Here is a 14,844-nt window from a genome sequence, read left to right as displayed (position 1 = left end):
TTTAACTCAATGAAGGCTTTGATGGGAAGCCAGTGAGCCTCCTGTTCGTACGGGGATGATGTGGTCGGGGCCCCTCAATCCCCAGACTGCTCTGAGGGCACTGTGTTGCAGAAATTGGAGTTTGTTAAGATTGTTGGTGGAGGTCCCTGCTAAAATGTCATTGCAGTAATCTAATTTGCTGTCTATGATGGCTCTGGCTAGAGTGAGGCAATTATTGGAAGTTAGGAATTTCCTGAAAAGGTTTATTCGTTTTGTAGAGTAGTCGGTAGAAGAGGCAATGGGCCTCATTACAAATGTGGCAGAAAGGCAACAATGGCGCCAATAGTGCTATCGGCGCCGTTGTTAACTCTCTGCCACATTACGAGTTCTGCTTGCGGTGCCAGACTGCACGCATGGTCTGACCAGGCATACAGACCGGCAGCCAACAGCAGAACTCATGATTGCACCAACACTGTTATTAACAGTGCCGGAGCAACCATGCTCCCGACCCCCATTCTGCCCTATGGTGAAGAATGGGGATCGGGAGGCCGGCAATACCAGCACCCGTGAATGGGCAATTACGGGCCCATTCATCTCGTAATGGGCCAGTAATGGCTCATTCACAGATGTCAGGGCCAGTAGTGAGTTTGAACTCATAATGAGGCCTAATGGATTTAATGTGTTTTTGCATATTTAATTCTGCATCCAATTAAATGTCATGCATTTTTACATGGTTGGAGACGGGGATGGTGTTGCCGTCTATGCAAAAGGCGGAGAAAGCATGGCTGAGAAGATTGAGGCGATGTGGGTACCCTACGATAAGCAATTATGTTTTTCCATCATTCAGGCAGAGATGGTGGTTGGCAATCCAGGCTTGTATGATGCTGAAGACATGATTGATGAGCGTGGAGTCAGTGTCGTGGTTGCCAGAGAGTTTGAGGAGGACCTGAGTGCCATCGGCAAAGTTGGTGTAAGGGATGTTTAAACTGTCGAGATGGTCAAAGAGTGGTTTGGTGTACATGTTGTAGAGGGTGGTGTGAGAGGCATGAGCCCTGAGCGATACCGTAGGACACGGGTATGGGGTCAGCTATCTTGGAGCCTGCAAAGACTCTGGTGGTTCTGCCAGAAAGAAAGGACTGGATTCAGAGTGTGGCTTTTGGAGGAGGTTGAGGGTGGTGATGAGGTGTTTAAAGAGGATGTCATGATCGACTAGGTCGAAGGCTGCAGAGAGGTGTAAAAGTAGAAGGATGGCAAGCTCACCGTTGTCCTTGATGTAGTCAAGCTGGATCTTGAGGTCTAGGAGGGTGTTTCTAGTGCTGTGTCATGATCTAAAGCCAGATTGGTAGATTCCTAATAAGTTGTGGCTTTTGAGGTGTGATTGCAATTGCGAGTATGCTGTGCGGTCCAGGATTTTGAGAAGGCAGGGAACAGTGCTGATGGAGCAATAATTAGTCGGGATAGTGGGGTCAAGAGTGGGTTTTTTCAGAAGGGGCGTGACCCATGCTTCTTTGATGGCAGAAGGAATCAAATTGGCCTTCAATGAGGTGTTGATGAAGTTGGCTATGATGGGGGCCAGTGGTGGGACCAGTGGTTCGGCACACATTTTGACAATGTGGACTGGGCAGGTATCATCAACACAGGTCGATGCTTTCAGGTGTTGGTTGTTTGGACAGGCTTCAGCAGGGGAGATGGCAGATAAATGGAATTTGGGGGGTGAGGTTGCAGTGGTGAGGGTGATGGACATGGGGTAGGATAATGATGTTGATAGGAGTTTTTTTTGTGGCTAGCTTTGTCCCTTAATGTCCGTGTTTTGGTGTCAATGAAGTATTGGATGAGTGTGCACCATGCTTTATTTTTATGGAAGGTGTCAGAGGGAAGTGCTGGGGATTCGTGCTCTCTGGGGATTCTGAAGAGTTCTTTAGTGTTGGAGCTAGCGTTGGAGATTCTGGTGTTCAAGATGTTAGCTTTGGTGTGAATGATAGCTGATTTGTAGGAGTCGGCAGAGAATTGAAAGGCTGCTTTGTTTGTGACGCAGGGGGTTTTCCTCCAGAGGTGTTCAAGGGCTTGTTTCTTTTTCCAGAGGTAGGCTAGGTCTTCGGAGAACCAATTTTGGGTGTCATGGTTTTTGCAGGAGGTGGTTTTGAGGGGAGCATGTTTGTCCAGTGTTTTAAGCAGTTCAGAATTGTAGGATGTGAGCATCGCTTCTGGTGTGGCATTGTCAGTAGGTGCATTGAGGGAGGCAAGGAGTGAGGGGGCTAGGAGCTCGACTGTGAGCTTGCGCGTTTGTCTGGCGGTACTGTGAGGGCTTTTGATAATAGTTTAGATGTCACAAGGCAATGTCACAGGTAGAAACTAATTTCAGCAAATGTGAAAAATCACTTTTGACCACAGTCTGGACCTTACAACATTTCTGCCCCATTATACAAGTGGAATGGGTGATTGTTGAAACAAGTCATCAAACTTTACAATTTTTACTAAATAAAAGGATCAGATCAGGGAATTTGGCTCAGTCAAGAATCTCATCATGGACATTGGCGTTCCAGGGATTCTCAGTGGAAGTGATATATGGACAGAATAAAAAGAGGCCTGTTGAACAAGGACCTGTAGACTTTCATGATTGTGCAGCTGAAAACACAATGCTAGAAACAAATGCAACTGGATTTGAACAATCCCCACACATGGCATTCAATGAGGAAACATGCAGGGATCTCCCAACTGTGTATGTAGATGGATGGGCATACCACATGGGGGATGATTCCATGGATAAGCATAAGATTAGACCCCAAAAGTAGTCAACTTGCAGAACTGGTTGCCATGCATGTATTTATTTATGTTTACATTTATAAAGTGTCCTAAGCCCGGGGGCATAATGGCGCTGTAACAAGCACAGTTGGATATATGACAGCAAACATAGTAGTACATTTAGGAAATAAGATAGTTCAAGATCATCAGCCTGCCTGGCCATAGACCCAAAGTAAGGTTTGCATTGGTGAAACGGGACGTTAGGTGAAGAGCAAGATATTCAGACATTTGTGAAAGGTCCTGTATGAGTGCCCGGCTCTCAGCAAGGGAGGGAGCAAGTTCCAGTGTTTGGCAGCTAAGGCAGGAAAGCTGGAACCTACCACTTTGGCTTGTTTGACTTTGGATTGAATGATGCGGTATGTGTAGGCAGTTCTGGTCCATCTATCGGAGGTCACTTTTGCAAATGTATTTCCAAGGTACAGTGGGGCATCTTTGGATAGGCATCTGGTGGTGATGGATAGAGTTTTGAAGATGATTCTCTCAAGGATGGGGAGCCAGTGGGCTTGTTTTCTTGCAGCTCTGATGTGCTCCCATTTAGGGATATTTAGAGCTGTTCTTAGTGCATTATTTTGAATGATCTGCAGCTTTTTAATTTTATATGCCTAGGTGCTGCAAATATGCATTGTACTAATGAAGTCTAGATCCTATATTGGCCCTGGCTATAGTGAAGCAGTTCTCTGGAGAAAGGAAGGTTTGGCTCAGTTCATCCGTTTAGTTGTGTAAGCAGCTGAAGATGCAATGGCATTTACTTGCCCAGAGAAGGACATAGTATCATCTAAGTATACTCCTACGGTTTTAACAGTGGGAAATACTGGTATTATGGCATTGTCTATATTAAAAGTGGAGTATTGAGAGTCAAGTTTCCTGATCATGGATGGTGTACCACCATTTATAAAGCAATATCCACAGAAAATAAATTCAAAGAAATCATTTTTGTCACTGATTCTGATTATGCCCAAAACAGTTTTTGGGAATATTTACCCAGGTGGAAATTGAGAGAAATGACCACATATAGCAAGAAACCTCTCAAACATGGCAAAATGATCCAAGCCACAGACAAACTTGATTCACAAATTACATTATCATTCACTGGAGGAAGATACAAGGCCCTCTAAAAATACCAGGGGAAGACAAGGAAGGGAATGACAGGGCAGATCAGTTAGCGAAGGTTGTGGCTGTGATGGGGGAGTTGTTCCCAATTCAGTACCTACCTGGCAAAATCAAAGTGGATGTAGAGAACAGTTGATCAGCCAGCGGCAACAGAGGTGTTTTGATGCCTCTGATCAGGACTTGGTCAAGGTACAAAAAGAAGACCCTATTTTAGGCCTACTATATAATAATCTTCTTGATGCAGAGCAAAATCCTCTGACTGAGGAACACTGTAAAGGTAAATAAGAACCAATGGTGTTGCTAAAGAATAAAAAGAGAATTTGGTTGCAGGATGGACTGATGATTCGGGAATCTGTGTCATGTCAAATTTAATTGGTGATACCATTGTCATTTCGGGGACTGATGCTACATCATGCCCATGATGCCATAACTGCAGGTCACAGAGGTTCCCAGAAAACATTGGAAATCCTAAAAGAATATGCCTATTGGCCACATATGTCCCAAAATGTAGAGCTATATACCAGAGGATGCTTGGTATGTGCATGGTTTCAACCTACTTCCCCAACAGACAGGGCACCATTAATGATAAGGAGTCTGACACTTGCATGGTCTGATTTGCAAATCAATTTTGTAGGTCCTGTGCAAAGGTCAGCTCGTGGAAACAGGTATGCGTTGACAGTCACTTGTTTAATGTCCAAGTGCTAGAAGGCATTCTGGCCCCTGATTGCAGTGTGCAAACGGCAGCCACTTTGTTAGTCAACCATATTTTCTCTAGGTTTTGGTTTACCCCAAAGGATAGAATCAGGCTGTGAGAGTCATTTCACCAGTGGAATTATGACAAAGATGTGCCAAATCTTGGGTGTAAAAAGGGAACTGCACATTTCATATCAGCCTTCGAAGTGTGGAACGTTCCAATAGATCAATCATTGATATTTTATACAAGTTTGTAGCTGAGGCAGGGTCCAGTTGGGATTTTTGACTCCCTCTGGTGCTAATGGCTATTAGGTCAACCCATCCAGATGCGCAAACCTCAGTCTGAATGAGATTCTAACAGGCAGGAAGATGGTTTTGCTACAACATTTTCTCTATTGGACCAATGTGCAGGTTCTGGTAAACGCAACCACAATTCACTAATACGCGGATGAGCTGAGAAAACACTTGCATCATGCATTTGCGTTTGCACAGCAGATTCTGGAAAGAGCCCTGACAGTGTAAAATCATATTATGACAAGAAGACATCGTTGATGGAGTATGAAATAGGTGATCAGGTGTATAAATTCAATTTTGGGAAAGGTAAACATAAACATTTTAAATTTCTCACATCCTGGCGTGGCCCATACAAAACTGTGGACAAACTCTCACCTGTGATATACAGAGTTGTAATAAAGGAGGGAGATTTGGCTGTGGAACAATTTGCTCATGTTAACCACATCAAGTCATTTCACCAAAAACACGAGGTGAAACTAGTAGAGAGTGAAAAGTGTAATTGCTATTCTGAGGTCAAAGTGAAATGGCATTTGCTCTGGAGGGATTTGCTGTAACATGTAATTAGGTGTCAATATAACTATTAAGACTTAAGTGGGAAGAAGGAGGGAGAAAACAGGTGAGTATGTGCATGACAACATGCACATGTAAAATAAAAAAAGAGATGCAAAGTGTAAAACACAGGGTAAAAGAAGGATCAAACTTCCAGGATGATAAGTGATACTCATGTTGTCATTCCATGTAAAAATATATAGGTTGCATGTAATATTGCTTAAATGCTTAACCCATTTCTATTTCCAGCCAATTATCAAAGAACATGTATTAATGGTATGGTTTCCATGTTTAACCCATGTGTTTATTCCCAGCTAGCTATAAAACATTTGTTTTACTGTTATGTAATTCTATGTTTAACGCACGTGTTTATTTCCATATTGTTATAAAAGATTCAGAACTGTACAAATATTGTATATTTTATGTTGCTTAATCCATTTTTATTTCAGGTGAAATTCCAAAAGAAAGGGAATTGATGAGTTTGGTGTACTTGATTCTTAATCTATTTCTCTTTTGTTCTAGACGTTAACTTGATTGCTCCACCAGCACTTCTGGAGCTGGCCACTGGATTAAGCACAGCCCACTCGAGACCGAGGGAACAAGACTCCCAGGACCGAAGAAGGAGGAAAACATGAGCGACTGGTGAGCCTGAAGGAAACCCCACATGCAGAGGACTTGGTTCTGCTTCAAAGAAATCTGTGTCAGGGACACGGGTAGACTTTAGGCCTCATGACGGATGTGCCACCAATCTAAGGGAGTTGTCTTTTACTGACAACCTACTTATCTTTATCTATCCCAATTGACAGCTTTCCCCAGGGCCGTTATCCCTCTTTTTTGCATTGTCACTCTTGAAGACTTTGAACATTGGTTTTGGGAGTAAGTTGTTTTTAACACAGACTTGGATATCTACGTATTCATTTCTAGATTTGAACTACTACAGCCATCCAGTTGCTGAATAGGGAGCAGTCATGAATAGCATGGAAATATCAGACGTTTTTTATAATTCTGCGATTTTCCTTTTCAGTGAAAGGACTTGATGATCCATTTTTTGAGACTTAAAGTAAAATAAATATAATTGTGGTTTCAAACAAAAAGAAAGAGAAAATATCAAAGAGGTTATAAAAAAACTAAAACAAAAAACAAAAAAAAACACTGAAAAAAATCATCACTATATAATTGCACACCACATGCTATCTGATGGCATTCCTGCTTGTTAAGGATACATTTTGTGAACAATAGTTGGTGATTTTAAGTTAAATTAATGGAAATGCTTACTTTTTCACAAATGCACCCAAGATCACACAATTCGATAAAATAAGGTACCCAGGGTTTTTGTTTTATTTTACTTGTTTCTCCGGAGACTCTTAGGTCAGGTCACAACAGAAATAAAAGGGGAGAGTTATATAGGAGTTATGTAGGGGTTACAGACTCTGAATTTCAACTAGGGCAGAATTGTATCACAACCTCAGACACTTGCAAAAGAAGCATGATAGTGTGTGAGACTCCGGTGTGAGTCTGTGCTGTGACTTCATGCAAAACAAAACAGAAAGATGTTTGGATTCAGCATATTAGCAGATACCATAGCAGATACCATAGCACAATTCACCCATCCATGGCATGGCATGGACTGAGTTGCAATGAAATGTAGGAATAACAATTACTACCCACTAACACCCTAATCTACTAATGTCTAACACATTACTAATATTAAAGTCAGCTCAGTCCATCCCTTACTGGTGTAAATCATTGATGCAAATCATTGGTGCAAACTGGGCTTAGTCATGAGGCTGCAAGCACAGGCGGCAAAATGTTGCTTGAAAAATAAGCACACAAATGATGTTTTTGCAATGAGGATGTGAGTGTGGAATTTGCTGTTTGAAATAGTTAATTAGGAACATATTTCAATTAGACCATCTACTTGCAGAGCTGAATTCTGTGCAAAGGTGAAAGGAGCCAAACACATGGTGGTATTATGGAACTTTCCAAAAGGAGTGGCTGTTCGATGGTATGACATCACTATCAGGGGCAGGCAGATATTACAACCAGTGTAAGAGAATAAACGTAACGTGGGCAGGCAGGAGAGAGGCTTAAAAAAAACTGAAAACGTAGGTTGGTTGGGAGGGGAAGGGGTTTTCAGTGAGCATACGAGAAGGAGGGGGAATGTGAATTCAGCCTGCCAAGGGCACACATAGCCTGTCCTTCGATGGTTTTGCTAATTATTCAGACATTTTTAGGTGAGCATCTACTACTAAATGAGGGGAGTCTGTTTGCCACTGCCAAATTATTATACTGATCATTCAAAAAGGTATAATTGGCATTAGGGAAGCTATTCAATGTTCCGCATGTTCCTTTGCTAAGTTAGCTTTCTGTAAAAAAGAAACTAAACTGCCAAGAGCAGTGGCTATTTCACGTCTCAGATATAAAAATGTGTGTGTTCTTCCAAGTTTAAAACAGGGAGTGAGCAGCAGTATTGTCACTGGGCAGATGGAGCTAAGTTTTCACCGGGTGTGTGAGAATCAGAAAGTGTTCTGAATTGCATCATGTTTGACAGGTTATGAAACCACCATGTGCCGGTAAATGTGTGTACATTTCTTTCCTTTTACCTCGCCTACAATGCTCCATGTACAATGATGGCATGTCGTGTTTCCTGTGTGTGTTTTGTTCTGGTCATGCAGACAATCTATAAAGCATTTTATGAATAACGAAGGCTGTGCATGGCTTCTCTCTGTGTGACTCATTATTACTGTAAGATGTAAAGAGCTGTGTTTGTTAAACCCCCTTGTTATAATCACATCATTTGTATTCTGTGTAATCATACTGAACCACCAATGCAATACAAATAAGGTAAAGCAACTGTGTCCCTAGTGCAATCCTAAATCCTGTTGTTGCCCCAGCAAGTGACCCCAAAGTCAGCTTAGCCCTGTGTTAGTGAAAAGCTAGAAACCCAAAATACCCTAGAGTTGTGGGAATGCTTCCATTGTGTTATATTATGCTTTGGACTTTTTATAGCGAGTGATACACGCCACCAGTGGCTTCCTAGCACTGGCAAGCTGAGCTGAAAAATGCCAGATGATTCTGCCTCTTGCATTTAAGCACGTGGATAATGGAGGCTGATTCTGAGCAAAGTTCCCATGTCTGCAGCTACTGCATGATCATCTAGCATAAGAAAGGAGGGAGTATGCCTATAGATTACTATGTTTATAATAAACATGGACTTGAAGATCCCCAGCGCAAAGGCAGCCACAGAGGTGGTGCCCTAATGGTTTAGAGCTGCCTTTTTGCATGCAATCACTACCCACATACCTGCCCCATCAAGCAAGGGACTGCCTCCTCAACAAACATGCTATCAGCTCATTGACATACCGAAAGTACCCTCTGTAAGCTTTCCTCAGCATCTCTCCCATACCATAATTGAAAACAGATGGGTGGACACTAGCAAGCTACATCTACACATGCCAGCTCAGTGAGTTAGGTGCTTGAGCTGAGATCTGTGGTCACACTGCCCCAAGCTACTTTATTAATTTCCAGAGAGGCCAATCAGTATTTCATTGTTTTGGGAATTATTATACTTTTAAAATTGCTTATATTTATACTGAAAGTGCTATTTATATCAGTTACTTTTATTTGTACCAATACCAATGCACAGTGCCTTTGCCCCTTTGTGCGTTGATGCATAGCAAGGTGAGAGAGAATATTAATCTATCACCTCTTGGCAGCCTTTTTAACAATGTCTGGGGGAGGTTTAATTTTTTGGAGCAGAGCTTCCTACCACAGAGGCCTCTCACAGAGGTGTGAGTGGATGGTAACATTGTAAGAGTTATTGAAACCAGGCTGCAGTCTCATACTGCCTGGGATACCTGGGTTACATGTGGCACCCAAATATGCCCCAAGATCCACCCTTTTTTTTGAATGCTCAATCTATTTTGGCTAGTTCATGCCAACATGCAAAAATGTGATTATTAGTATGAGATGTAAACATTAAAAACACATTTCATCCTAAACCTTTGGAGGTCACATTTCCAATGGTAGACTGTGAAGACTAGTGCACTGTCCATGTTTCTCACTCCCAAGAACCCTCCGCCCCCTTAGCTTCCTTTTGTTGCTGTGTCCCCTAGTCCATTGCACAAAGATGCAAAATTGAAGTGATGAAAAGTCTGAAGGGATAAGCCCCGCATACCCTTCTTGTTGATGGGTGAATCGGAAAGCTCTGAAGGCAGCCAGAGGCCCTTTAACCAACATGCATCGTAACATGCCCACTTTCAATTGCGAAATGCTTGTCCAGTACTGCTTTTTAATTTTGCATTCTGGCGCTTGTAGTCCTAGGTGTATAATGGATAGAGCAGAACTACAAGTAATGTACAGAAAAAATAAACCAGGATTTGGTTGGCCAGGTATCTTCAGAATTGTCTATGTGTTTCTAGTATGCAATTTGTAGGGGATGTTCAGATGTGTCAGGAAAATCCTCAATTAGATAGGTGCCCAGTATCCATGTGGAAATCATTGTTCGGTTATTTTTACAGTGCTGTCTGTGGCGTTTCACTTATAAATATCACATGTAGTAGCACTAAATTATTATTTCCTTTTTGTTTTAAGTCTACCATTTTTCATTATCAACTTTACAATTTCAATAGTGGTTTAGAGGCATTGCACCCTTAGTTTTGGCTGCAGCAAAATGGGCCACTATGTTGTATTTGCACCCATGGCTCAAAGTTGCCAGTCCTCCCTCACCTTGCACGCACTGGAAGCACTATAGACCCGTCTGTGGCTTCTGTGTGTACCAAGTCTTTTAGGAGATCAGATTGCTCTTAAGAATCAATGGGGGTCATTACGAGGTAGGGGATAACCATGCTGCTATTAGCGGCATGGCTACCTCCTTACCGGATACCGGGTCCGGGTTCCTTGAATGAGGAATTACCGGGCCATTCCGACCTTGGAGGGCCTGGCAATTCCCCATTCAGGGAACCCAGACCCTGAACATCCCCATTCCCATTGAGCCCCCACAGGGCTCAATGGGAATGGGGAGGTTGCTAACAACGGGCCCGTTAATAACAGCCTGGTCAGCACGCCGGACCTGCAAAGGGCGCCTGGTAAAACCAGGCGTTTTAGCGGGTTCCCACAAACAGACTCGTAATGAGCGGTAAGGGTTTGACGGCTCCGGCACCTTTAACAGTGCCGTTAACCCCTTACCGCCTCACTCAGAATGACCCCCAATGTCTATCGAGCCTGGAAGAATATTTGTGTCTTATTGAAAGCCCTTTCCAGAGCTTTATACATGCGCCTGGGCACTCGCCCACTTGCGGTGGTAAAATCGTGCTGGAACAACCAATATACAGATATGTGTCCCTTCTGCCCTGACAAATATGAGTCACTACAGCACTTTATTTTTGTATGTCCCTTGTATAATGACATAAGGCAATTACATAAAAAAAAATGTCTTAGCAAATAAAGGTATTGTTTAATTAATTACACCAGAAGATGTTTGTAAAAGCTCAGTTGCAAAGGACATCATTTTTGCAGTGTCTAACTATTTGGATAGGGCTTGGAGGATTAGAGAAATGTGTGCTAATATTATTCTTTTTGCAAAAAACTAAGATGTTGGCAATTTTATATATGTACTATAACCCATCCTAGGATCTCATATGTAAATATGATTATCATTATGATTGTTTAATTTATATTTGTTCTGTGATTGGATATGGTATGTAATGTGACTATTTTTTCTTACGAAAATCCTCTTGTACCTGTATTTTAAATGGAATTGCTTTATGTAAAACCTAATGTAGTAATATACTATTACAGTTCTGTTTCATGTCAGTGGAACACAGACTAAGGGAAGCAATAACTCTCTAACTTATTTTAGGATGGCAGACAGCTATTCAAGATAGGTAAAACCCATATACTTTTTAAAGAACTACCAGCAACTTAATGGTAGGTATAAAACTAAGACTGTTTTAGAATCTGTATAAAACAGGTCAGGGAACGCAAAACACAGTTGGTGAACTTACACACGTATAATCTGAAAGAAATAGTTAAGTGAAGCCAACAGCATTAATTCACAGGTGAGTAAGATAAGCTTACATGTACTTTTCAGAATGGCTGAACACATTCAAGTTAAATAAGAACTTTTGTAACTCCTGGAAAAGCTGGCCATCTCCCAGCTTAATCTTCACACTGAATCTGTTGATTGTCTCTGTGATCATCAGTCTGGCTACAGACTGCCAGAAGCATGGAAACTGTTCTCCTCAATATCTGTGAAGACCTGCTCTCCAACATAGATTCCAACACCCCTTGGGTCCTCATCTTACTTGCTCTCTCTTCTGCCTATGACACGGTCAACCATGCCATCCTGCTCAACTGTCTCCGTGATAACCTGGGTATCACCAATCAGGCCCTGGCTTGGCTGACTTCTTTCTTCTCCGTTTGTCCCTCCCAGGTCAAACTTGGGTCCTTCCTCTCCTCTATCACTATCTCTACCTGTGATGTTCCCCAGGAGTCTAACCTCTCTCCCTGGCTGTTCAACCAATACCTGACACTTCTTGCCCACTGCATTGCCCCCCATTGCCCCAACTTTCAGTGCTATGTGAGTGACACTCAAATCATCTTCAGGCTCCCTTCCGCCACTTCTTCTCATTCTCTCATCTCTCATCTCTGACTGCTATCCGGGAGTGGTGTGACGCCAATGATCTCTGCCTTAATGTCAGTAAGAACAAGATTATCCTCATCAGCACACCTGCTCCCTCCTTTCCTGTCACTCTCTGGCCGGCCTCTCTTAGCGCTCGTCCTGCTTCCACCTGTGAGGCAGAAAACCTTGGGGTCATCTTCAACTCTAGACTCTCCTCTCCTCACATCCCTGACGTCTCTAAGAAATCACACTACCAGCTGCACCTCCCCAGAGGTATCCTTCCTTTCTTGTCCTTCCCCCAGAAGCTCACTGTCTCCAGAGCTCTGGTTCTCTCTAGGCTGGACTACTGCAATAGCCTCTTTCTAAATCTGACTGCTTCTACTCTCCGCCCTCTGCAATTCATCCAGAACAGGACTGCAAGACTAGTCCTTGGTCCCATGCCCAGGGATCTGAATATCAACACCTCTCTCTTCCTAAATATCTTCCTTCTTGAACTCTTCGCTCATCCACCTCCAACTCCCTCAGCGTCAGTCGCTTCTCCAAGCAACGAGTTGCTGGTAGATTTTTTTCTTTGGCTGGGGCCTTCCTCTGGAACAGCCTCCCTGCCTCCCTGAAAGAGGAGGAGAACCATCTCCAGTTCCGGAAGCACCTCTTTGCTTCTGCTTTCTCTCCTTCTCTCCCCTGCTGAATTCCTGGCTGAAACTGCACTGGTCACCTGGCTATTTTATTTATTTTATTTTTACATTTGTAGAGCGCACTGCAGCCCATAGGCATCGAGGCGCTATTACATGAAAGTGTACGCAGGCAAGATTATGAATACATAGAAGACATAAGGTACTTAGTTACAGAAAAGGAAACAGAGCGTGGTTACATGTGACGTTCGTCTGCCTGCAGAAATCATGGCAGGTAGGTCAGACAAACAGCCTGGGTTTTATGGCTTTGCGGAAGGCTAGGTGAGAGTCAATCCCCCTGAGGTGCGTGGGTAGGGCGTTCCAATGTGAAGCTGCTAAAGCTGGGAAGCTCGAGCCACCCGCACATACTCTGCAGGTCTTAGGGGTAGAAATCAAGTTGGTGTAGGCAGATCCAGAGGGCCTAGCAGAAGTAGGTCCTGATATTCTCTGGGAAAGGTAGGTAGGAGCAAGGTCATGGAGGCATTTACGGGTGAGGGAGAGGATTTTAAAGATGATCCTCTGTCTAATGGGCAGCCAATGGACCTGCCTTCTAAGGTCAGAAATGTGATCCTTCCTGGATAAACCTGTGGTGGCCCTAAGGGCGTTGTTCTGGGCAAGTTGGAGCTTAGCGATGTTTTTGCCAGAGGTCCCACCAAGGAGCGCATTGCAGTAATCCAACCTAGATCCTATCATGGCCCTGGCAATAGCGAGGCCATTTTGAGAGTATATGAAGGCTCTTGCTGTGTAGATCAGTTTGGAATAGTATGCCGATGAAGAGGCTAGGGCATTAACATGCCTGTCCATGGTGAGATTAGAGTCGAGATAGAATCCTAGAGTCTTGACTGTTTGGGAGACGGCAATCGGTATGTTGTCGATGGTAAAGGAGGAGTATTATTTGTTGAAGTTGCCCGGAATGGTTGGTGACCCAATAAGTAAGAGCTCGGTCTTCTAGCTATTAAGAGATAGCGAATCGTCTGCCATCCAAGCTTGGATGGTGGCGTAGATGGAGTGGAGGGTGTTCTTGTCCAGTTCATAGTCACCTGTGAGCGGGATGAGCACTTGGGTGTCATCCGCATAATTAGTGTATGAGATGCCCATCGCGTCAAGGAGATTGAAGAAAGGCCGAGTGAACAGGTTGTAGAGGGTGGGGGATATGCAGGAGCCCTGGGGCACCCCACATTTGATGTGACTGGGAGAGGCGCATGCTGAGTCTGAGAAGACTTTCATGGCCCTTTCCTGTAGGAAGGAGGTGATCCATGCGCACGCTTTCGGCGAGAAGTTGGCTGCTATAGAGAGATGGTGGCAGAGTGTGTTGTGATCGACAAAGTCGAATGCCGCTGATAGATCGAGCAGGAGCGTTGGTTTGCCCGTGTCACGAATGTCATCCATTTGATTTTTCAGGTCAAATAGAGCTGTTTTAGTCCTGTATCAAGGTCAGAAAGCAGACTGTCGAAGGCCCAGAAGGCGGTGCTCTTTGAGGAATTTTTGGACTTGCTGGTAGGCCGCTTCCTTCAGAATTTTCAGAAGAAAGGGGACAGTGGTGATGGGCCTGTAGTTCCCTGGTACTGATGGGTGAAGGGAGGGTTTTTTGAGGAGAGGACAAAGCCAGGCTTCCTTAAGATCAGTCAGAACATGACCAGACTGAAAGGATGCATTTATGAAGGCTGTGAGGAAGGGGGCAAGGATAGGGTCGCAGTCTTTGACTAGCTGCACAGGGTAAAAGTCGCCTTTAGAGTTTGATGGTTTGATAGTTTTTAGGAGCGTGATGATTCAGATACAGTGATATCCTTGAAGTCGAATAGCGGGCAGGAGTAGATTTTAGTCTCTTTGTTAGTGTTAATATTCAGGTTGGCAATTAGGAGGGTTAGAGCTTTTTGGTGTGCCTGAATTTTAGTTTGCAAGGTGTTTAGTTTATTAAACATGGCGGATTGGATGTCATGGCATCATTATTCATCTTTCAGGATGGTGGATGGTGGGGTGGATGGAGTTTCAAGTTCCCGGAAGATGGTGAAGATTTCTTTAGTTCTAGATTTGGCACTGGCAATCCTGTTGTTGAAAGGAGTTGGCTTTGGCGAGGATAATAGCTGATTTGTAGTCCTTAGAGATAGTCTTAAAGGTAGAATT

General features: G+C 43.5%; 1 protein-coding gene across 1 annotated transcript in view; it reads right to left on the bottom strand.

Moving 5' to 3' along the window:
* AGBL4 (AGBL carboxypeptidase 4) overlaps window positions 1-14,844 on the bottom strand; it is a 2,799,905-nt gene that overhangs the window by 723,532 nt on the left and 2,061,529 nt on the right. The gene's annotated exons all lie outside the window — the stretch shown is intronic.

Source organism: Ambystoma mexicanum, chromosome 1q, assembly GCF_040938575.1.
Source record: "Ambystoma mexicanum isolate Mex_15411 chromosome 1q, UKY_AmexF1_1, whole genome shotgun sequence".
Taxonomy (NCBI): Eukaryota; Metazoa; Chordata; class Amphibia; order Caudata; family Ambystomatidae; genus Ambystoma; species Ambystoma mexicanum.
Note: the sequence above shows the minus strand (reverse complement) of the source record. Positions and strands in the feature narration are given on the sequence as shown.